This window comes from Triturus cristatus, chromosome 6 (assembly GCF_964204655.1).
Source record: "Triturus cristatus chromosome 6, aTriCri1.1, whole genome shotgun sequence".
Classification (NCBI taxonomy): domain Eukaryota; kingdom Metazoa; phylum Chordata; class Amphibia; order Caudata; family Salamandridae; genus Triturus; species Triturus cristatus.
In genome coordinates, this window is record NC_140589.1 from 371,138,905 (window position 1) to 371,162,195 (window position 23,291).

General features: G+C 44.6%; 1 long non-coding RNA gene across 1 annotated transcript in view; it reads left to right on the plus strand.

Annotated features, from left to right (window-relative positions):
* Window positions 1-21,692: 21,692 nt before the first annotated feature.
* The window catches only part of LOC146817180 (uncharacterized), a 223,271-nt gene continuing 221,672 nt past the window's right edge, over window positions 21,693-23,291 (plus strand). The window contains exon 1 of the long non-coding RNA XR_014962500.1: window positions 21,693-21,756. This is a non-coding gene — a long non-coding RNA (uncharacterized LOC146817180). The remainder of the gene's footprint in view (window positions 21,757-23,291) is intronic.

Sequence of the window (23,291 nt, forward strand, 5' to 3'; positions counted from 1 at the left end):
TTCCTGTGCAGGTCCAGGACCCGGTCCCAAGTAGGACGACTGTGAGGGCATTGTTAAAGGAAAGGAGCTGTTCAACTCCGGGTTGAAGGACCTCCATCAAGACAGCTTCTGAGGACAGTTGAAGAACCAGGACCTCAGGCACCCTCCCTACCACAATTGCAGATTAGGCACCCTCCTCAGTACCATGGTAGGGAGAGAGGCCAAGCCAGTGACCAGGGACATGTACAAGCTGCTTGCATCCATCAGATTCTCATACCCAGTGTCCTCAGTGTCATCTAAAGGCTGGTATTCATAAGGGTCCAGTGGCCTCTCCCATATATCCCCAATTCCAGTGCCATAGGAAAAAAGCAATGATTCAAATGTTAGGGATCTGCCCCCAGTCAACACCACTTCGGCTCCGTATCAGAGTCCGGGGTGACAATGTGGATGGTGACGCCGATGGCTTCAGCATTGGAGCGGTGTCAGGGAAGGTCAAGGTGGTACAACTGATGTCGCTCCAGATCCATCTACGGATCCAAGGGGCCAACTGGCTCCGCGGGCAAACCCATGAGAGGAGGAACTCTAGGGTCCCCTCCCTAGTCCACAGGGCCTTAAAGCTTTACAGTGGGGACAGGCCTCTTAAAGGTGAGGTGCATGGCCTGATAGAACTCACACAGTTGGGAAGAGGTCACTCTGGATCCCGGAAATTCTGGGAGGCATGGAGAAGGCCTAGGTTCTTCTGCACAGCCAGGCCTGAAATGCCGAGGCTCCCTCATATCGTCAGAAGACTTCGACGGAATGGGGGAAGTCTAAGACCTCTTCAACGTCTTACTCTTCTTCTTCTTGTGGGATTCACCTGACGACTTTGACTGTGACGAGCATCTGGATTGGCTTCGCAACTGATCTCGGGACCCTCCTGTCGGCCAAGATCAGGAACATCACTCCGTCACACATCGAGCGGTGAGGAGCTTGAATGACTGCTCGCTCAGGGCCTTGAGGTGCATGGAGAGGCAATCTGGGCAGATCTTCGTGTCGTTAATATGCTCCAGGCACCAGAGACATACCAAGTTTGGGTCCGTCACCAACATTTGCTGGTGACAGGTGCCACAACTTGAAACCAACGTTCCTAGTACCTGACAGACCTAGAGACACATCTCAGAAGAAATCTTGACAAAGCGTTTAAAAAAAAGTCAGTCAAAAAGAATGGGGTTAGCTCTTTTCCAGATCTGCGCTGACTGGCGAGGAAAGAATATAACTGACATCAGTTCCCTCTGGTGGCACCTACATAGGTACTGCACAGGTTACTTCTGGTGCAAATGATACCAACAGCGCTATGTGGAGCCAAATGACGTCATCTACCAGTGCAAAGGGGTACTGTTCACGGAAAATTTATGGAACCAGTCTGACGCTTGGAGATAATTCTAAGATAGATGAGGAATCTGCAGCTAGGCATCTCTATCAAATATATGTGTGTTTTTAACAGTGATGGACTGGTCATTAGGGGATCACAAAGGTCAAGTGCATTCATCTATTTCAGGCATCATTACATTAATATTGGCCTTAGCATGAGTAAGTGAAAGTTTGCTGTTTCATGAGCTTATCATGACTATTTTCATTATGTGTTTAAAGCACCCTGGCGGTTCAAACCCCGTGAGCATAAACCTTGATGAGGCCCTCAGGAGGTAAGATATATAATTCACTACTTACACAGTTTGCAATACTTTGCATGAACACTTGTAAATGACTAAATGCTCTTGTACGGTTATGTGCCTGGTATCGCATGGTTTGGGCCATATCTTTTTACCTGTTATTGTAATGAAAGCTACTACTAAGATTATCTTTGTCACACCATTTTTTTTAATTGTTTTCTTTCACAGATTTCTGAAAAACTCTCTATGGTGACAGTAGCGCCTTAGGCATCATTGGGTCAAGTATCAAAATTAATTCTCATACAGATGTTACAGATTGGGGTTCCACATATACAGAGAATGGTTCAGTTGGTACTGAAGAAAGGTCACTAGCACTTCTTAGGGAAAGCACAGTTAGGGTCTAAAACATGTTGACCTTTTTGAGGGTTGAATTATTCCCCTCATTCATGCTCACATGGGGCAAAAAAGTGAATTCAGACCCACCATAAAGTATGTTTAGCAATTTTCTACATCTGTATAAATATTGCAATCAGTCAGTACTATTTTTCTGTAAGGTGGCTCCGGAGCTTCCTTGTTGATTCAGGGTTGTTGCCCATGCAATTGGGTGTGAAGAGGAGCCTTATGATGAAGCATGCCACCCTGTTGGTGGGTGTTGGCTACCTTAATTTAAAAATGACTTTTTTCTATTATTTGACTTGACTGATGTGAATGTACCTGTCCTTAGGGTACCTTAGTTTTGTTGTGAAGTCAGTTCTAGTCAAACACATGAACAGTGAATGCTTGCAATTTGTCTAACCACTGGCAATTGCTTGGGGTAGCATTCCAGCTTGTTTTGCCCAGCATGCCATCTCGGACTAAACACAACCCTATACAGACCAGCCTTTGTCCTGGTCCAAAAGGAACAATCCAGCCTGCACTGCCCAGCCCAAATTGCCAAGCCAGGTCCTCTCTGAACTGGAACACAAGCATCCCAAGACCAGTGACAGCCTGATTGAGCCTCTTTAGTTGGGTGCAGCTTGCTTCCAGTGGCGCAATGAGCAAGGACACATCTGGGCATACATTTGGCCACTTAAGGTGACACATCAAAAGCAAAAGTTGATGGAAGGATTGCTTGCAATTTGTCTAACCACTTGCAATTCTTTGGGATAGCATTTCAATCTATCACTCTTTTGCCCATCATGCCACCTAAGAATAGACACAGCCATATGCGAATCTGCTTGGCCCTGTTCTAATAGGAACAGTCCAGCTCATTTTAGCTTTAATAGAGGAATTGGGAAGAAAGAGTTTTATTTAATATTTTTTGTTTTTATAATAATGTAAAAACAATGTCCTTTTTGTGATACTTTTTAAATAATTTCCAACTTGCATTGTTTAATAATTTTTTAAGTGCTTACCTATTTCTTGTTTTTTTTATATAAATCTAGATTTTTTAAATAAAGAGCAAAACTTTGGGTTGAATTTAGTTTCTGTAATAAAGTTTACAATATTATTTACTTTTACCGTTTACATTTAGAAATAAAATGTTATTTTAATTTCTGCTGTTAATTTGTATTTCTAAATAAATACTTAGTGATTTTTAGTATTTGGAGATTTTGGGACTAATTTAAAGTTTGGCAGATGGAGAAGTGTCCATTGGGATGGGGTTGGACTTCAAATCCGCCATCTATAGAGTACTCCACCAGCCAACCCTGCGATCATCTTCGTACACTGAATAGAATCACTGTCACAGCAGTTCCCTTCAAAGTGCTAAAAGTATGCCTTTTTTGTTCCACCTAACTTCACAAAGAGCTGATCGTCAACCCGATATTCTTTGGTACAATCTACGTAGACTCTCAGTGCTTTCCTGGCCTCTGAGCAGTGGAGTCTCCTTTTCCTTAGAGGGGTGAGGCGCAACATAGAATGTTGACTGGGTAATGGTTATTCAATGTGGAATGGAGTCACAACCTTCGGCAGAAAGGATGCCTTAATTCACAGCTCCAACTTGTCTGGGAAAAAGGTTGTGTATGCTAGCTAAACTAACAGAGGCTGAAGTTCACTCACACGTGGTGCTGAGGTGATGGCAGCAAGGCGGTACAAAAGGGGGTGGTGATGGACGGAGCATCAGAACCAATCAAACACTCACACCCAGTCAACAGATCTGGGTTTGATCCATCACCGTTCTTTAGCCCACTCTGCCACTCTGATGGCAGCAAGGAACACATTGCCATATGCAAATCAGTCTGACCCTGTGCCTCATGGGAACAGTCCCGCCTGAACTGCCAAGCCATGCCTTCCCTGGACCGGAAACAAGCTTCCTAGGACCGGTTTCTGGCATTTCAGCCGTCTTCAGCCAGGCTTGCTTGAATCCAGTGGCAAAGTGAGCAAGGGACTCAAGTCTGAGCATACCCTGCCAACTTATGGTGAACAAAGCGGTACAAAAGGGGGTGGTGATGGACGGAGCATCAGAACCAATAAAACACTCACACCCAGTCAACAGATCTGGGTTTGATCCATCACCGTTCTTTAGCCCACTCTGCCACTCTGATGGCAGCAAGGAACACATTGTTGGCAAAGATCCATGAAGAACAGCTGAGTAGCCGCTCGAATGGAGTTTACATCAAATAAGCAAGGGTGAGATTATGGTCCTACTGGGGCATCACAAAAGGAGAGGGGGGAAACATATGTATAGCCCTTTCAAAAAATGCATCACAACGAGCGACTTAAAAATGGGGGCTGATTGGTCAATCGTAAGATGGCCAAAAGGGCAGAAAGATAACCTACAACTGTACCTAAACCAAGGCCTAGCCAGGCAAGAGATAAAACAACTAACAGGATGTTAGACAGTTTGGCCTGGAGGGGATCAATCTGGCATGTGCAATATCACACCGCAAGCTTGCCCGAACAACAGGCATATCCAGTTTTTGTCGAGGGATGCCTGGCTGCTAAGATAACATCAGCTACCACCGGAGGAAGGTGGAAGGTGTTCGGTGTTCAGCTGTTGCCACTGAATCTCCAGACATAGAGGTGGACATTGTGAAAGCCCGGGTGGAGGACCTGACCCTGCTACTGCGACTGCAGATACTCTCGGAGGAGCAGTTTCATTAGAGGGTAGATGCTCATACCCAGGAGTTTTGGATGGTAATCTCTCTGTTCCCAATCCAGAGCCACTTGGATGACGAAGGCCAGTCGGTCCTGATATTTTTGAGAACTCGGGGTAGGGCTTGTATCATCAGAAAGGCATACAGCAGTCTTTATTTACACACAATGCAAAACGTGTCTCTGAGCAAGAGATGCCTTGGAAACTCAAACATGCATAAGTGATGACATTGAGCGTTCTTGGTGGTGGCAAACAGATTGAGGTGAGGTCCTCCTCATGCAGTAGAAACCTTGCGTCACATCCAGGTGTAACTGCCACTCACTATCTGCTATGCACTGACAGTTGATTTTGTCTACCCCTACATTCAATGATACTGCCAGGTGTATCACCACCAAGAAGATTCCTTAGCAGTCCAGCCATTTCCAGAGGTACAAGACCCCCTGTTATAGGTTCCACAGCTCAACTAATCCTCTTTTTGCAGTACTATATGAAGGTGGTGTTGTCAATTAGCACCTGTACCAGTCTCTCATTGACAAACGGCAGAAAGGCTTTCAGTACCAAGTGGATGGACATCAGCCCCAAAAGGCTGATATAGAGCTGGGACCCAGCAGGAGATCAGAGGCCTCTCATCTCCACCTCTGCCACGTGGCCTTCCTACTTTAGAAGTGATACATCGGTCACCACTGTCAGCTTCGGCTGGGGAAGGGAGAGGGGTCTGTGGCTGACAAAACCATTGTCCAGTCTCCTTCAAAATCGGAAGGTAGTCAGAGAGGTTCTCTTGATGTTGTACAAGCTGGGACTTTAAGTCCCACAGCAGAGCTCACATATGCTACAAGGTGTGCTCGACCAACAGGATGCAGAAGGCCATCGGTCCAAGCAGTCTCAAAATCAACCTCAAAGAAATCCTAGACTGAGGCTTAAGGATCGGGATCACAGTCTGAATGTCCTGAACACTCTTTCCCAGGGGAAAGGCACAAAACTGAACCATGTCCAGAATGGCTCCGATGAGGGGAGCATCTGAGACGGAGTCAGGTATGATGTTGATAGTGAACCCCAAGGATGATAGGAGGTTTGCCATAGTCTGGTGGTGGTTGGTGACTGTCTGGGGTACCTCACCTTCAACATCCAGTCATCGAGGCACGGGAAGACTGGCACTTGACCTCCGAAGGTGTGCTGCTACCACCACCATCAGTTTCTTTAATGCCCGATGGGTGCCGGTGAGTCCACCGAGAGCACAGCGAAATTAAAATGCTCCTCTAGCACCACGAAGCACAGTTAACACCAATAGGAAAATTACATTTAGTGATACGATTTGTGGTTTCTTCATATTAATTTTACACCCATTTGGGGTTAAAATTGACACTATATTGTCCACCCTAGCAAGTGGTGCACTCAAGTAATCGACCGTAACATAGATCTCATTATTATATAGAAGCACCTCAGGATCTACTTGCAAGAAATCCATACTCCTTGCTGCAAAGGATTCACAGCTTTTTTTCTTATACACCTGAGGCAATCTTGAATAAAAATACTGAAAAGCACCAAATGAAAAAGCGGTTAGTAACAGGGATTCAGGCACTATGTTTTGAATGACAATCCATTAAATATATCTAATGGTGTGTTGTATTTTTTACTGACTAGATTGTCCAGAGCTCTGAGCATTCGGTACAGCATTTCTACATATATGTGTAAGCAAATTTCTATAATCTAAAAGTATTCAATATGAATTTTCAGTTGAAAAAGAGAAGCATTCATAGTTGTACGACAAGGTACTATTACATCCTAATACTGTAGTTGCCCTAAAAGACCTTTTATAGCAAACAAAGCTTCTGGTTTTAAAGGATACTGATCCTGAACTTGGGGCTCACTCCTTAAGGAAATCACATTTGGAACAGATTCTTGGTCCCATGACACTTAGGGCCTCATTAGGATGTCGGGCAGACCGCCACTGACAGGTCGTCGGTGGCGGTCTGCCCGACATCCAGTACATCAGTCTGACTGCCGGATTAAGATACCAGAGGTCGGAACAATTTGGGCAGGGGAAAAGTCCGCCGCCTCCAACAGGATCAAGGAGCCCCTAGGGCAGTGGTCATGGCCTAATCCCGATAATGGAGGCGATGCCTGCGAAGGCCCGTCCATTGCGATAAGGATGTCCCTTTCCCTCAGCCTTTACATCACAGTCCTACAGCCATGTAAAGGTAGAAATGAAATGGACTTTGGGGGCCCCTAGTAGGGCCCCCGTCCCCCATGGACCTCCACTATGGGGCCTGGGGAGCACGTGTGGTGTCCCCCAAAAAATCCATGCACAGTGTGCCAAGCATCATGTGCTGCCTGGCACACAGTGCATGGATGTTTGTAGACATGCATTTTACTATTGCATATTGTGCTGCTGCCCTTTTCCAGGCTGAGGATCAAGCCTCAATAGTAAACTGCATGTTTCCAAATGGCTTCACGGTGGTCAGCTAGTGATATGGTGGGTGGAGTCTCCGACTACATGTCGGGCGGTCGGTAGTGATGGTGGTCGGACGCTCATCCGACCAACATCGTAATGAAGGCCTTTGTTTCTATATAACACAGGAACATGCTTTGATGCATACTCTGTGGCCAATTCTCAAGCATATTTTTCCTTGAGTTCTTCAACGTTTGCGTTATTACCTCCTCACCTCAAGATGCATCTCCTATGAAAAAAGGATACCAGTCACCCTGTGTGATAATGATGTCATAAGGGTTCCACAACAAAACCAGAATATAGCTTTGATTTTGCGCTGTATATTCCCCTCAATTTGTATCTCTACATCATAAACCATGTCTGGAGGGTTTACATGGCCATCCACTGTCTTGACTTGTATATATTATTTAGTTGGAGTCACCACCAGATGCTCCTTGAGAGTCTGGTGAACTATTGTGACTTCTGCTGCACTGTCCAGAAGCACTACAGCTCAAGTACCTTTCCAAAGGAGTACAAGTAGTTTTTAGGGCATGTTTTTTTCTCTAAACCGGATATTTTGGAAGGGAACCTTTGAGCATGAATCTTTTCTTCCTTCTTTATAATAATGTCAACTTCAAGCAACCGCTCACTTTTCTTTTTGACATACTTGTCCTTTCTGCAATAGTCAGTCCATTCCTATCTGTCCTTTTACTGTCCTGGAGTCCATTACAGAATGGTAAGAAAGGCTACCAGAATATTGATCGCGGTACAGCTTCATGATTTTATCATGGCCCTTTAAATTATTTCTACTCATACTGGACACCTGTGTTGGTGGGGGGGAGGGTCCAGTTCTGTTTTTCTATTTGCCTTATGCTTTTCCTTAGCCTCCAGTGCAGGTTCCTACATAACAGACTCCTCATAATTTACTTTGCATTTCTGTTTTGTGGCTCATAGACCTATGTTATCACGGTCCACAGAGGTGTAAACTTAGGAAGTCCTGTTCGCGACCTTGAATAGGAACTGCTGCCACCCACTGGCACACACCAGAACTGTGGCTTCTCCTTGAATGTCTGAACTATTGAGGAAACTGTCTTAAAATTACCTATTAAGCTCATTCCTAAATAAAGAGCAGGTGCAGCTCAATGCTTATATTACATTTGTTTTAACATCTCTGGTCACACCACAGATGAGGGTGTACTATGTGCAGTAGTATAAATTACTTGCAAATAGTGTTACCCAAGTCGTGCACTCTTTTACAGGTGGTACCATACCAAGTTGAACACATATATTGTTGTGCGAGGATAAGCCCCTTCTGGCATGTTAGTTTTACAAGCAATCCAAAATAGAATCTCATGTCATTTTGTGAGTTCTTTGGCCGTAATGGAATTATTAGTTTGTGGACTAATTGTCTGTGCACCGCATGAGCTTGTTGTGCATGGCCAGGAACAAATTCTCTTGCAGCATTTGATTGTCGAACATACTATCAAAGTCGCCTATGATGGCCACTATCTTGTTAGCAATGTTTTACTTTTAAAGCTTTCAAACTTACTATGTCAGAATATGGTGTTTACCCAGCGAGTACAAGCTGGGTAACCCATTTGTTCCTCAAGGAACCCATTCTGACATTCTGAACTACATGGGGTAGTAGACCAACAAACCATGCTTGATGTTCTTGATATCCTAATGGGACTTTTAAGTCACAATAGGATTTGCAAGAATTGCAGTAGCTCTATATGTATGAAAGTATCCCGTGTTGGGATCTACGGTATCAAACTCCACCCATGAGTTAAACATTTCAAAAGGACATGTAGTATGTGTATTTACAACACATGTTACCCCACCGTCCTTGAAAGGGAAACCCCAAGCAAAAAGATAATTTGTAGCTGGTGCCCTAAAATGGCCACCTATCAGAGTAGTTGGTTCCGCCATTATAAAATAGATAAAAAACATTAGACTCAAACCATAATGGTGAATAACGTTTTGTAAATCAAGCGTCTGACAAACCCACAGCATAAAAGAAGCACCTATCAGAACTGAAGGACCAATTTTACAACAGACAACTCTGTTAACAGTTATAGTTAAGTGTATCATTCAAAATTACTCAAAGATCTAGAACACTGAGACACATGTTGAGAAACACTAGTACGTTTTCTGAAGGTATTTCCAGAACACAGCCACAAAATAGACTTTCTAGATCCTCTGACACCAAGGACTTTGTGAATGAAGCAACTTAAGGCATGCAGCATTATGGAATGCAACTACTGCACAACCCACTTGTCATTACTCGAGTGAGATTAATTCTAGTTAACATTCAATCCTGTGAGATATCACAGGGATAGTTACTGGAATCCAAATTCTCTTTCATTATGGAAAGGCACACTTAAGAAAGCTAGGAAACAGGAATATAATTTCATGATTTATTTAAAAATCTAAATTCTACCCTAGTGCATACAATATGAATAGTAACTATTATAACAACATGAAAAATAATGGCTTAACAGGATAGTGAATAATGAAAAAACTAAACTGCCCACAGCCAGAGGAGCTCACCTACTACCCGTTGCTCACACCAGGTATCCTGGGATTCGCTGTGCTTTGCTGCCTTCCCCCGCCGCCGCCATCCACATCAGCGGTCGCAGAGCGGGGACGGGATTGGACTACATCGCCCAGCACTCTGTGCGCCAGCGCCAGCGGAGCCGCTGATGCCATGGTCGCGCCGGGAGGCGCTTAAAAGAACGTTGCAGCCTCGACGGAGCGGGTTCTCGGAAAAAAATAAACTGCCCACAGCCAGAGGAGCTCACCTACTACCCGTTGCTCACACCAGGTATCCTGGGATTCGCTGTGCTTTGCTACCGTCCCCCGCTGCCGCCATCCACATCAGCGGTCGCAGAGCGGGGACGGGATTGGACTACATCGCCCAGCACTCTGTGCGCCAGCGCCAGCGGAGCCGCTGACGCCGCGGTCGCGCCGGGAGGCGCTTAAAAGAACGTTGCAGCCTCGACGGAGCGGGTTCTCGGAAAAAACTAAACTGCCCACAGCCAGAGGAGCTCACCTACTACCCGATGCTCACACCAGGTATCCTGGGATTCGCTGTGCTTTGCTGCCGTCCCCCGCCACCGCCATCCACATCAGCGGTCGCAGAGCGGGGACGGGATTGGACTACATCACCCAGCACTCTGTGCGCCAGCGCCAGCGGAGCCGCTGAGGCCGTGGTCGCGCCGGGAGGTGCTTAAAAGAACGTTGCAGCCTTGACGGAGCGGGTTCTCGGAAAAAACTAAACTGCCCACAGCCAGAGGAGCTCACCTACTACCCGTTGCTCACACCAGGTATCCTGGGATTCGCTGTGCTTTGCTGCCGTCCCCCGCCGCCGCCATCCACATCAGCGGTCGCAGAGCGGGGACGGGATTGGACTACATCGCCCAGCACTCTGTGCGCCAGCGCCAGCGGAGCCGATGACGCCGTGGTCGCGCCGGGAGGCGCTTAAGAGAACGTTGCATCTTCCGCGTCGCGGGACGTGCGCGGGCGGCGCCGGGCTAAGCCCAGGCAAAGGGCGGGCCCTTTGTGGCCCTCAGGGGACAGAAGGAGACGGGACGGGCCACCCCCCTTGGATTCATCCGTAGCCTGGGACAAAACATTGAGGTGATATTAGTATTGGGCCTTAGGACATACGACTGGCCGTGTGGTCTTGTACAATAGCTAAGTGTAGCTTTTTATAAGTGCCAAGTCTTGTAGCTATTCATTCAGATAACCTGTATAGAATGACTAAAGTAAGAAAGACCCCCGTGGCAACAAGATCAACCACCAGAAAGAAAACTGTACCATCCACACCACTACCATCTCTTACAGCTATAGACCTAATGCTACAAAAAACTATAGGTGTAGTTGCAGATGCTATTCAAAACACGGAGAGGCGCCTCTCAATGACCCCAAACATGTGTTTCCCAAATCTTGTTATGCATACTACTGCCCATAACAACACTGTGGAATCCTTTACTAACGCAGAGGACTCCCTTCTGTTGCAATCCTTTTCAAGGCTACCTAGCTGTAAAAATTGTAGTAATGATATATCATCAGCCTCATTTATTCCACCAAATAGTGTTGAAGGAAGCCCTTTGTCTGTCTCTAATTGTGTGGATAATCTGTGCCTATTACAACCAGGAAACATGTCACTTAATTCCCCATGGGTAGTACTTGCAGAAAGTTCCCCTCTAGTTAGTAAAATAGTAGCAGATAAATCGCCTCCCTCAAAAAAAATGAAGAAACGGCGCTATGGGAAAAAAAAAACTCTATTGTGAGGAAAACTTATAGACCTCTGGGTAACCACAAGCCCTCTGCAAAAGATGTCTGGTTAAACTTCAGACTGGCTAACCCAATTACTAGAACATCCATAACATCCCCTAAGCAAGATGTACTACCGTCTGAAGATAAACAACTAGAGAATAATAAAATTCTCATAGACTAGACAAGTCAGACCGAAAGGGTGAGTTCATTAGATAAACCATATCTGACAGAACTGGAACAGTTAGTTAGATCTCTCCTACAGCCTATAAGCGAAAAAATTACCAGTATAGAGCAATTCCTAGCGAAGTTTGAACAGACCCAAAACAAGGATTTTATTAGTATGTCCAAATTCTCCACTGCACCTATACAGATTGACAATACAGAAACTGTTGGTTCTAATTCAGCATCTACCCCCCTTTTGGGTGTTATAGATCACAATGATCCTAAACCGCTTATAAGTGTACATAACGAAATAGCAGTAGCACCGACTGTGCCCACTACCTCAGATGGTTTTTTAGCTGGTTGTGAAGAGAGTGAATGGGCCACGGAAGGTGTATCTCCTGTTTCATATGATGATCAGGCTTAGCCTGAAAGGCCTATATTAACAGTAAATACAGCTACCAATATACGACCAGCGCAAATATCTACGCTGCTACAACAAAATAACAAACCCACTCACATTAATCTCCCTCCCGAATCCCACTTATACACTATAGTAATGATAGGTGTACCGCAACTAGAAAAGGGCAAGGTAGAGAGATATGGGGACCTGAAAAATAAAGTAAGCCACTGGTTAACCGCCCATAGACCAATCCCTCGCCACATTAGCGGTAAAATAACAAATGTTAGGAGGGTCGACTGGGTGGGCCATAGATTTAAATCTACTGAGGGTGACAGCATTGTTGTTACATTTAAGGATAACCGTGTAGCAAGGCATATCACCAGCTGGAGGGATGGCCTGATCAATACGTTGATCCGAACTATGGATCTAAGCTATTTCTACCCCTCAAGTGATTATAGTTTTAACAAAATGTCTTCTTATCCTATTATAGAGCAGGAGGATAACCATGTTAATTATAATTTATACTACAATGAAGTGACACCAAGGAACCATGGCCCCTACACTATAGGAGATCAAAGACAGTACAGGAGAGATATACTAGGGGAGATTAGACAGGTCAATTACCCAGTAATTTACAATGAGAGATGGGAGGCCCCACACGGGTTACATCATCATCGTAACCACTTTCAACCAAAACATCCTAATACCAACTACAATGTACCTACCTCAAATAGGTTTGATGTCCTCTATGAGCAGAACAGCCTAGAGGGGGTTGATTGACTGTATGTTGTATCAGCCACACCTATGTACACTGATCAAATGTTAAGCAATTCTGTTCATGGTGAAATTAGGACCCCACAAGCAGCAATCGTTCCCCTCTTAATCACTGAACCGGATAGTAATATTTATGTAGAGCCAGATGCAGAATTTTTTTCAGACAGCCCCTTATTAACTGAACACGAGCACATTAGGACACCGCATTATTTGTTTGAAGCTTTTAACTCACTTCCAGTCCATGTAGAACAAAATTCTTCTAAAATAGAAACCACGGGAGTTACGCACGCTGAACAACTAAGCCGGTCATTAGAACCTATTTTTACTAAAGTTGCCATCGAAACAGAGACTGGTGATGTTTGTAATGCGAGTTTAGTTTCATGGAATATAGCAGGTTTGGCTGATAAAATATGTGACCCTGTCTGGTTGGCATTTGTTAAGAAACATGCACTTCTATGCCTCCAAGAGACATGGATGGAAAATAATGATGCCTTCATTGAAGGATATCAAAGCTTCCTTAGGCCAGCAGCCCCCTCAGCTAGTGGTAGAGCAAAGGGGGGGCCTGGCTATTTTTATTAACTTGGCTCTTTCTTGTCATATTAATAATCGACATTACGCAAATAGAAATATTCAAGTGCTTGAATTGAAGAGAGGCAAACATGCTCTGACCCTGGTTAACTTTTATAACGCTATATCCAGTCATGAGGAATGTAATATACTGCTCTTCAAAGAAATGTTGAGAGAAACAACAGGTATATTGCCACATAGCTTAGTGATCGTAGGAGATTTTAATGTACACCCATGTGGTAACCCACGAGATACCCCCATGGGATTCCTGGGGTGTAATAGCGTGAATGGTTTTCACTTTGATCATACCAGGCGTGGTCTACACCTTAATGATCTGTTAAATGAAAATAATTTGTTTACAGCTATGTCTTTGGTGCCAGAGTCTAAGGTTTACGACGTCCCAACATTTAAAGGTTCAGGTTATGGGTCTTTTATAGATCACATATTACTATCTGCCGACCTTGCCAATCAGGCTTCCAGTTTTACCATACAAACAAATATTTACAGTGACCATAACCCCCTAACCATTAGACTGGGTGGTGGTATATTTGAACGGCGAAAGCACTGTGAAGACCGGGGAACCTTAAAATGTATAAATGGCAAACATCGTTTGAAATGGCATCTGGTAAATCATGAAATTTTTTATAATGAAATCAACAAATCATGTGGTGAGGAACTTGTGGCCTGTGTATCAACACCTATGTCCCCAGAACAAATCTTAGCTATTTTTGAGGGTGTGGTGTCAACAGTAGGTTCTATGTTATTAGTTCCAGTGAAGGGACAAGTTAGAAATAATCCTAAATGGTTTGACCATACATGCTCCAAGGCAAGCAGAGATTTAAGAAAGGCGCTAAAAATTAAACCCAGAGATTCAGGTCAAATTAAAAATCTCCGTTTGATTTATAAAAAATCACTTGATAAACGGAAAAAGGAAATGAAGGCCCGTACCTGGGAGTCCCTGCTTGATCCTTCAGTCCTGGGTAACAGCAGTAAATTCTGGGAAATTATTAATAAACCCTTGTTTGATAATCCCAGTGATACTGCACTAGGTACTAATATCCCGGAGGAAGACTGGGTCACTCACTTTAGTGTAATCTTTAAAAGCAATGAACAACAGGCAGATTATGACTTTTTAACTCCTAAGGAGAACTCTTTGTCTTTTTCAGTCAACGAAGTAGAAAAGGCCATTCAAGGGTTAACAGGCAATAAGGCACCAGGTCCGGATGCTTTGCCTCCGGATCTTTTTAAATCCTGTACCTCATTATGGGCCCCTGTTCTCACGAACGTAGTAAATGCAGCCGCGACTTTTAAGTGCCCTAAGTCGTGGGGGCAATCGACTATAGTTCCCGTGTTTAAAAAGGGTGATCGTAGTAGCCCATTATGCTACAGGCCAATATCTTTAATTGACGCCGTAGCAAAAGTGGTAGGGGGTGTAATTTTGAACAGGTTAATAACATGGGCAAACGAGAATAATGTTATTTCCCCAACACAATATGGCTTCAGACCCGGCCATTCAACAGTAACCCAGTGTCTGAACCTATATTTGATTGTAGGTAAATAAACCCTGGCCCGGCATGGAACCATTCACATGGCTTTTATGGACCTATCGTCCGCTTTTGATTGTGTGGACAGAGGTAAATTATGGGACACTATGTCAAAGATTGGCGTTGAGCAGAATTTAATTCACCTATTGGCTGATTTACACTCCGATACAAGAGCCAATGTCCGTTACACCCAAGACTTGAAAGTGACGGGGGATATTAGAATCAATCGGGGTGTTCGTCAAGGATGTATTCTGGCTCCCTTTCTTTTTAACCTGTATATCAACGAGCTGGAGGATTATTTGTTAAGAACAGGTGTGGATTACCCCTACGTAGGCCGAAAAGGTGTCCCAGTCCTGCTCTACGCGGACGACGCTGTCCTTATTTCAAGGACAGCAATTGGTCTCCAGACACTTTTAAATTCATTTTACGACTTCATGGAGTCTCGAGGCCTAAGTATTAACAACTCTAAGTCCTATGTTATGAAAATAGGCCAGGGGTCGCAAAAACCAAACTCTTTCATTATAAACGGGGAAAAAATTCCAACCTCCAAAACCTTCTCATACCTCGGGGTCCTTCTTGATGATCAATTATCTTGGGGCCCTGCGGTTCTTAAAAAGAAGGGTGAGGTAACACGCGTTAACGCAGCCATACTTGGCTTTGCGAGAAAAATGGGAAATAGCCCGGTGGCTGCCCTGCTTAAATTATACCAAGCCAAGAGCATTGCAGTTGCTTGCTACGGCAGCGAGCTCTGGGGCTATAGCCAGACGCGAGATCTGGAGGTTGTAGAAAACAACTTTTTAAAGAAGGTATTGAAGCTGCCAAGGGGAACCGGAAACTTCTCGGTACACGAGGAGTTAGGTGTACCCTTTCTTAGCGATAAAATAGCAGCAAATCCCCTATTATGTTGGTTGAACTCTTGGCTAAACAACGATATACCCCTCACCCACGATATATTAAAAGAAGCTTTAACCTGGGACGGTAGGCTCAAGGTCCCGTGGTTGAAGTATATTAACGACCGCCTAACTGAAATGGGACGGCCGGACCTGTTCTCAACCCCAAATACCATAACTAAAGCAGATGTTACTTTCGTGAAAAAAACATTCATGACAACTAGGTATTTCGCCAGGGAGGAGGGTGAGCTTTTGAAAGACAGCGTTAGGAAACACGTCCTACTTAGAACATGTCTACAAATGGAACCGTATCTATCATGGCCTACGTCTGGCTACGATCGTTATTTATTGACAAGGTTCCATTTTGATCTGTTTCACCTCTTACTGGCGGTACCAAGAGGGGCCCATCGAGGCCAAGTGTTGCCTGCTTGCGGCTGCGACGGGAAGTCTCCGCAAGATTTGGCGCACTTTTTATTAATCTGTCTTTATTATACAGTACCTCAGAGATTATATTTAAAGCCTTGCCTAAAAGATCTAAAATTTACACAGATCAAACCAGCACTTTACTACCTTCAACTCCTGAATTGTGACTGCACCCTATTTGTATGCAGTTTTTTGAAATTAGCTATTACCTTCAGGAAAAGTATGGAGGGATAATTATGCTGCTATCATCATTGTACTTTTTAATCTTTTTAACTTGGTATAATTATTTATATTTTTAACTTGTCTATCCTGCCTGTTATTCTTGCCTTATAACGTGTATGTAAATTATTTGTCCCATAAATGAATTGGATGGTTTGTTTTTAACTGTATGTTTAAGAAATGTGTCTATGATAGTATGTTTATGAATTGTGCTTTTATGATTGTAAGGATTACAATCGAATAAAGTTATTTGAACTGAACTGAACTGAATAAAATACTTTAACATTGTGATGATATCATATGATTTATTTATATCAGTATCTTAAACCCTACCTTCCTCTCAGCTAAGGTGAACTTAGCATCAAAAGCATCCCGCTTCAAGTTTAGGGAGATGGCTTTCACTGCATACCTCTTATGAACAATAGAGCCATTGTTCAGCAAAGCATCAATGCCTACTATCCTCTTCTGTCTGCAGGATGGCAGGTACAGAAACCAGCCAAGTTAAGGCAGAACAGACCTTCCCTTTAGCCTTCAGAGAATTAAGGTAAATATAGCTCTGACTGATCCTCTGTCCTGAGACCCTGGTACGAAGTTTCTCTCTATCTTACTATACTTTATCCTTAGTTTATGTTGTATGAGAACTTTGTGGAATATGCTCAGAATAAATCATTATCATTAAGGCCCTGACAGCCTTTCACTTACTTATAGTCTGCGAAACCTTTAAAAACAATCAACAAGAAATGAATTTATCAGTTTCAATAAAACCTTGTCCATTATTTAAAACAAATCACTGGAAATGTTTTTAATTTATAGAACAAAAATTATATTCAAGTAGACTTAATTATCATGCTGCAATGAATACCAGCATGAAATAATGTGAGTTTCAGCACTCGGTCCATTAACTCCTTCTGTTTGCTTTGTTCACCATAAATTGGCGGGGTATGCCCAGACATGGGTCCCTTGGTCACTTTGCCACTGGATTCAAGCTAGCTTGGCTGATGAGGGGTGTTAACCTGTAACTGGTCCCAGGATGCTTGTTTCTGGTCCAGGGAAGACCTGGCTTCGCAGTTCGGGATGGACTGTTCCCATGGGGCACAGGGTTAAGACTGATTTGCATATAACTGGGTCTGAACTGGGGTGGCAAAGTGAGCTAAAGAACGATGATGGATTGAACCCCGATCTGTGACTGGGGTGGGGGTGAGTGACTGAAAAGTTTTAGTGCTCCGTCCATCATCTCTTTGTGTTTGCTTTGTTCGCCTGAAGTTGGCAGAGTTTGCCCAGACATGGGCCCCTTGCTCACTTTGCCACTGGATTTAAGCTAACCTTGCTGATGAGGGGAGTTACCCCGAAACCGGTCCCAGGATGCTTATTTGTTATCCAGGGAAGACCTGGCTTGGCAGTTCAGGCTGGACTGTTCCCATGAGGCACAGGGTCAAGACTGATTTGCATATAGCTGGGTCTGAACTGGGGTGGCGAAGTGAGCTAAAGAACAATGATGGATTCAACCCAGATCTATGACTAGTGGGGAGTGTCTGAAAAATTTCAGTGCTTCATCCATCATCTCCTTGTGTTTGCATAGTAATTTAAAACTCAGTAAATCGGACATGGTTTTCTTAGTCATGCCCCTGGGGGACTTTGAGCAGTTATCTCATGCCACCGGGGGACTTAGAGTTTGATATCAGGCAGGGAGGTTTGCGAACAAGTGTCCCCGGGGTATTGTCAGTGGTGACCTTGTCTAGTTTATATTATAAACAATTGTGGATTTGTTATCGTGTTGACAGTAACTGGATTATTGCACAAGAAAAGTCTGTTTCTATAAAGGCAATTATGAAATCGATAATGGTTGGAAATAAGTGTTACTTAACAGGGTGATGTGCTCAGGCATTTGAAACTGAGTTTTCCTATGAAAGAAGAATAAATGTTTGAGTTTCTGGTTTATTTTTCTGTTACATGTTCTCGGGCGGATTCTTGAGTGCACCCTTATGTTATGTTATGTTATGTTATGTTATAGTGTGTTTATATAGCGCACAGCTACTCCAGAGGAGTGTCCCTGCGCTTATCCCAACAAACTGTACCACAAAGATCTCTGTTCCTATAAAGGTAATTCTGAAATTGGGAATGGTTGGATATCAGTGTCCCTTAACATGGTGATGTGATTTTATCAAGTGTTTGGAATAGTTTTTTCCTATGAGAGAGGAATACATTTAGGAGTTTCTGTTTTTTTTTACTGTTACATATTCTTAGGGGGATTCTAGGGGGCCCTTACCCTATCACTAATCACCACGGTATATTGTCGTTGAGTCCTTTTTGGGCTGTTACCAGGTGATAGACCCAACATTGTTCTTTTTGCAGTAAATTTCTTTCTGCATTCGTGCCTTCATAATCTAGAGTTACCAGAATAACCCATCTCAGATCCTTAGTTCAATGTCTTGCAGTAAAGAAATTGTTGCTCATTTTATTTGTTCGTCGATTGCATCTTATATTGCTTCTATGCTCACAGGTGCATATCTTGACTTTTCTGCATGTCATGACTATATATCTTAAGCTTATGGGGCATGTTATCATGTAAATGGCATGTGACAATTTACAGTTTGTGTGTCTTTTTAAAGTCCATGTAAGATTTCATGTGAGCAGTAGCGTTTTTGTGGTTTTTTTTAAAGGGGAAACCGAGCAAGTGAAGCATGGATAGCGTACTGTGGGCCATATTATCAAGGAACGGCGATAACATTATCACCACTCTAGCGGCAGGAAACTGCCGCTAAAGCAGCGATAATGGTCTTGATAATATGCCCTTGTGAATTCCCATAGAAGCCCAGGTTCTGGTGTGAACCTGTGAACATGGCAGCCAAAACCTTGAAAGCGAGGACAGTCCCAGAGGCCCGGAGGCCTCGCTGGGCCTGCGTAGGGGAGCCCGAGTGGGAGGTAAAGGTGCTGTGGAGTTGCTAGGCCATTGAGGCATCGGCTATTGCCCTCACCTGGTGGTGAAGTCTAGCAGGTCGCATGGAGACATGTTGCTGACCTGTGTGAGAAGACAACCTTGGAGCTGTGAACGGGAGAAGCACTCCTGCACACTAACGTAGCGACGTCTGCATCGCATACCAGGCGCCACCAGTACACCGCCTAAGGGGGCCCTGTTCCATCATCTGCATCAGGAGGTTACTCAGCAGACTTAGTGGTGACTGCTGTTCCAAGGCTTGTGAAATCCCACCTGGCTGAGGCTTCTGCTGCTGGATTTGCAGATTTGGAGAGAGTGCGGTGCATTGAGCCCTGGTGTCAATCTCTAGGTGAGGAGAAGTTAGGACGCATAGCAGAGGAGGCCTGGGAGTGAGTCAAGTCCAGGCCTAGCACCTGTGGGTGATGCACACCGTGCCCTGAGCAATCCCAGTTCTGCTGCTGACCTACATCACCGAGGGCGCCGCACAAGGCTGGTGGGGACTCCACTAACTGGCTCAAGTTGCTGAGATTGGTCATTGGTGGCAGTGGGTGCCAGGGGCACGAGGCCGGTTTTGGCCCAGGTCCTTGTGTATGCTACTTGATCTGCTGTTACTCGCTGGGGAGCTGGAGAACACAGAATCTGTTCACCACTGTTAGTTCGGAAGAGGCAACTCGGTGGTGCTGCTTTCCTTTGCCCCTTGTTAGTTTGCTTTTGAGTGTATTGGGGACTAACCCTTAGTGGACTTCCTTTTCCCACAGCGCTGCGCCGTCTGGTTGCTGCTACTGCTGTCCCCATCTGCTGCTGCTGGTTCCTATGACCCAGAGGTCAGGTGTTCTAGTCCCTTCTCCACCCACAGGCTCCTGCCTGCTCCTCATCCAGTGGTAGAGCGCCACTGCTCTGCATCTTGACTGCACTCCTGTCCCTCTTTTCTGCTGTTCCTGTTCATCTTTCTGCTCATCTCCGTTTTTTTTCCACCTTTGTCTTTTTTTATCTTTGCTTCGTTTGGCTTTGTTTTTCCTGTGCTTTTTTGCAGTTCCTTTTTCCGTATCCTCTCCCTCATTGCTGCAGTGATCCCCCTGTGTCCCCGCCCCTCCACTCCCCTTTCCCAAGTTTCCCGCCTTCCAGCTGTCCAGCTCCCCTGCAGCACTGCTTAATGGCGGATGTTGTGCGGCCATGCGCAGCAGGCGTGCCACTGGTGCACCAAAGGCAAGCCAACTGTATCGCGCTCAGCACCAGGGCCCATACCTCTCGGATGCTCCACCGCTAAGATGCCAGTATCTTCCTCGCCCTCAACCCTGGACGTCATGCCGCCTGCCATCTAGCATCACCGTAGAATACCCTTGCACCCTGCGCATGCCGAAACTGCTAAAGCACCTCCTGTCACATCAGCCCACCAGTGCCTCTTGCCGCCCAGCTGACCAACAGCGCACCCAACCAGTTCAACTGCACCATCCTCAACATGCGTACCTCCAAAAATACGCCACAGAAATCTGGGACCTCCTCGACGCCACCTCTTCAGACATCACATTCTTCATGTAAACTGTGACCAACCTCTGCTCCTGACCGGACATAGCCTTCGCACGTAGGGAAACACACTGGATCAAGTTCTTAGGTACAGTGATCACCAGGGGGCTAAATGATCATTATGAATTATTATGTTTTGTGTAATACAGTGAAACTGTGTAACAGTTTATATCTCATCATCTAGTATTTTATTGTACAGGATTTGCACTCGTAGCTCCTTCAGTCCTAAAGATCTTTTTCTTTTTTTTCTCAAGGATTTTCCTTTGGTTATGTTTATGGCATATATCACTTGGTCACTCTAGACTAGCATTCACACATCAGATTTGTTGTTTTGAAATAGAGGCACATACCCTCTTTATAATTTCCAATCGCATCTCCATCAAATTTATTTTCTATATTTTTACCATTTGTCATCTATTTTTTACACAGTAACACTGGGGGCTTGCAAATTTAGGTTTTTTCTACAGATTGCAGCGATACGGAAATATCTTTTTAAAACACGCGAGCTGTATGCTAGCTTGCGCGTGTTAGTGACTCTTGTTTACTGGGTGCTTGTATTACTTAAACACAAGACGGATGGGAGTATTCACATTTACCCTATTTTCAGTCTGTTTTCCATTTTCACGATTTCGGTGGTTTAAAATTAGAGGTAACTTCGCATCACGTCACGAGCGTACTTCACGTACTGCACGGGCGTGTTGTGTAACACGGAAGTTTGTTGTAGTCTCTCGAACAAGGTGAGTATCGGAAGTCCTGTTCGGTACTCGCTATTTTGAATCCTTGGTGTACGGTGTGTGGTTGAAGCTTACGGGTGGTTTCTTTGGTATACATTTTAGAGCACCCAAGGACCAATCCGTTTAAAACATTGGAGTGGCTGCTTTGGAACCGCGTGTGGACTTTGACGGGTAAGCGGTGCCTCATACTATGGGGCTTCATTGTATTATAACGTCGTGGTTGTGATTTAACAGCAGGTGCCTTTTTGATCATTTTTTTAGAGTGACGAATCTCTCCGATATTTGCATCGTAGCAAGATCAAGTCGGGGTAAGCTACTGATGCAGTCGTACACGTGTACATCTACTTAAGGATTAGAATGAAGGAGACACACTTAATTTTGCACACCGTTTGTAACGTACTGTTGCACATGGCACAAGGACTCACAAAGCTAAAACGTTTGCTGTTGCTCTGTGAATGGGCTTCTACTTACTTTTCCTCTCTCCAGTTTACCTAACCCATTAATTTCCCCGAGTGCAAATCCTACTAGCATTTTGCTATTTTGTCCACTCAGCTTCTCATTAGATATTCATTTGGCTTTTTGTTGTAGCTCTGCACGGAGGACATCAAGACACAACTACAGAATACCATTGACTATTGTTTATCAGATATCCTCTGACAAAGGGTTTAGTATTAACCTGAAATGCATTGGGATTGATTTTCTGGACTTTGATTTTGTAAATTTGTAATTTGACTATACACTGATTTCTGTTGGTTTATATGATATCAATGTATAATGTTTTTGTTTAATACTTACACTGTTTGAACTCAAGTAAGCAATATTTATTTCAAAAGTGAAGTTGCATAGTTAATTTAGATTTTATTGAAATCATCAACATATAAACAATCTTTTGATTTATACCATGCAAGTGTGTGCATATTTGTAGAGACATTTTTGTCTTCAGCTGTGCTTCACGTAGGTTATGGTTTTCCACAGCCTTGTTTTCAACACGGACATAGCCTTCGCCATCCCCGACGGTTGCAAAAATACCCGCAAGGACAACCCACACCGTCCAGGAGGAGACATTGCCATCATCGACAAAAGCACACTCCGACTGACCATGTTTTCTAATGACCCAGCGGTGACTATGGAACACCTCCACTTCCAGATCCGGACAAACCGTAACACCTCCCTTCGCTGCACCTTCGTCTACAGGCCCCCGTACCATGAACCCCCATTCACCGGTGTCATTGTAGACCTCATCGCACTCCAGGCTCTCCCATCCACCGACTACGTCCTACTAGGAGACCGCAAGTTCCACCTGGACAACCCCAGTGCCCATAACACACTCCCCCCTTCCTGAGAAACCTTGCCATCATCGGACTCAAGCAGCTAGTCACCACACCTACGCACATAGGCAGACACACGCTCAAGCTTGTCTTTTCCACCAGCGGGAACTTCGACTACAGCCACACCACAGAACTCTCCTGGGCTGACAATCATTGTATAACTCACGCCTTCACCATGCCCACCGTGGACCACCACCATCATCGCCCCCCTCCCCTTTTTGCAGCTGGATCAAGGCCACCGAAGAATTTCTCATCAACTCCCTCAGCACCACCACTCCACCAGCCCCTACAGACGCCAACACCGCAGCACGCAACTTCCACTGACAGATCTCCAACTACGCCAACACCCTGGCACCCTTAAAGAAAAGACCAGGCAAA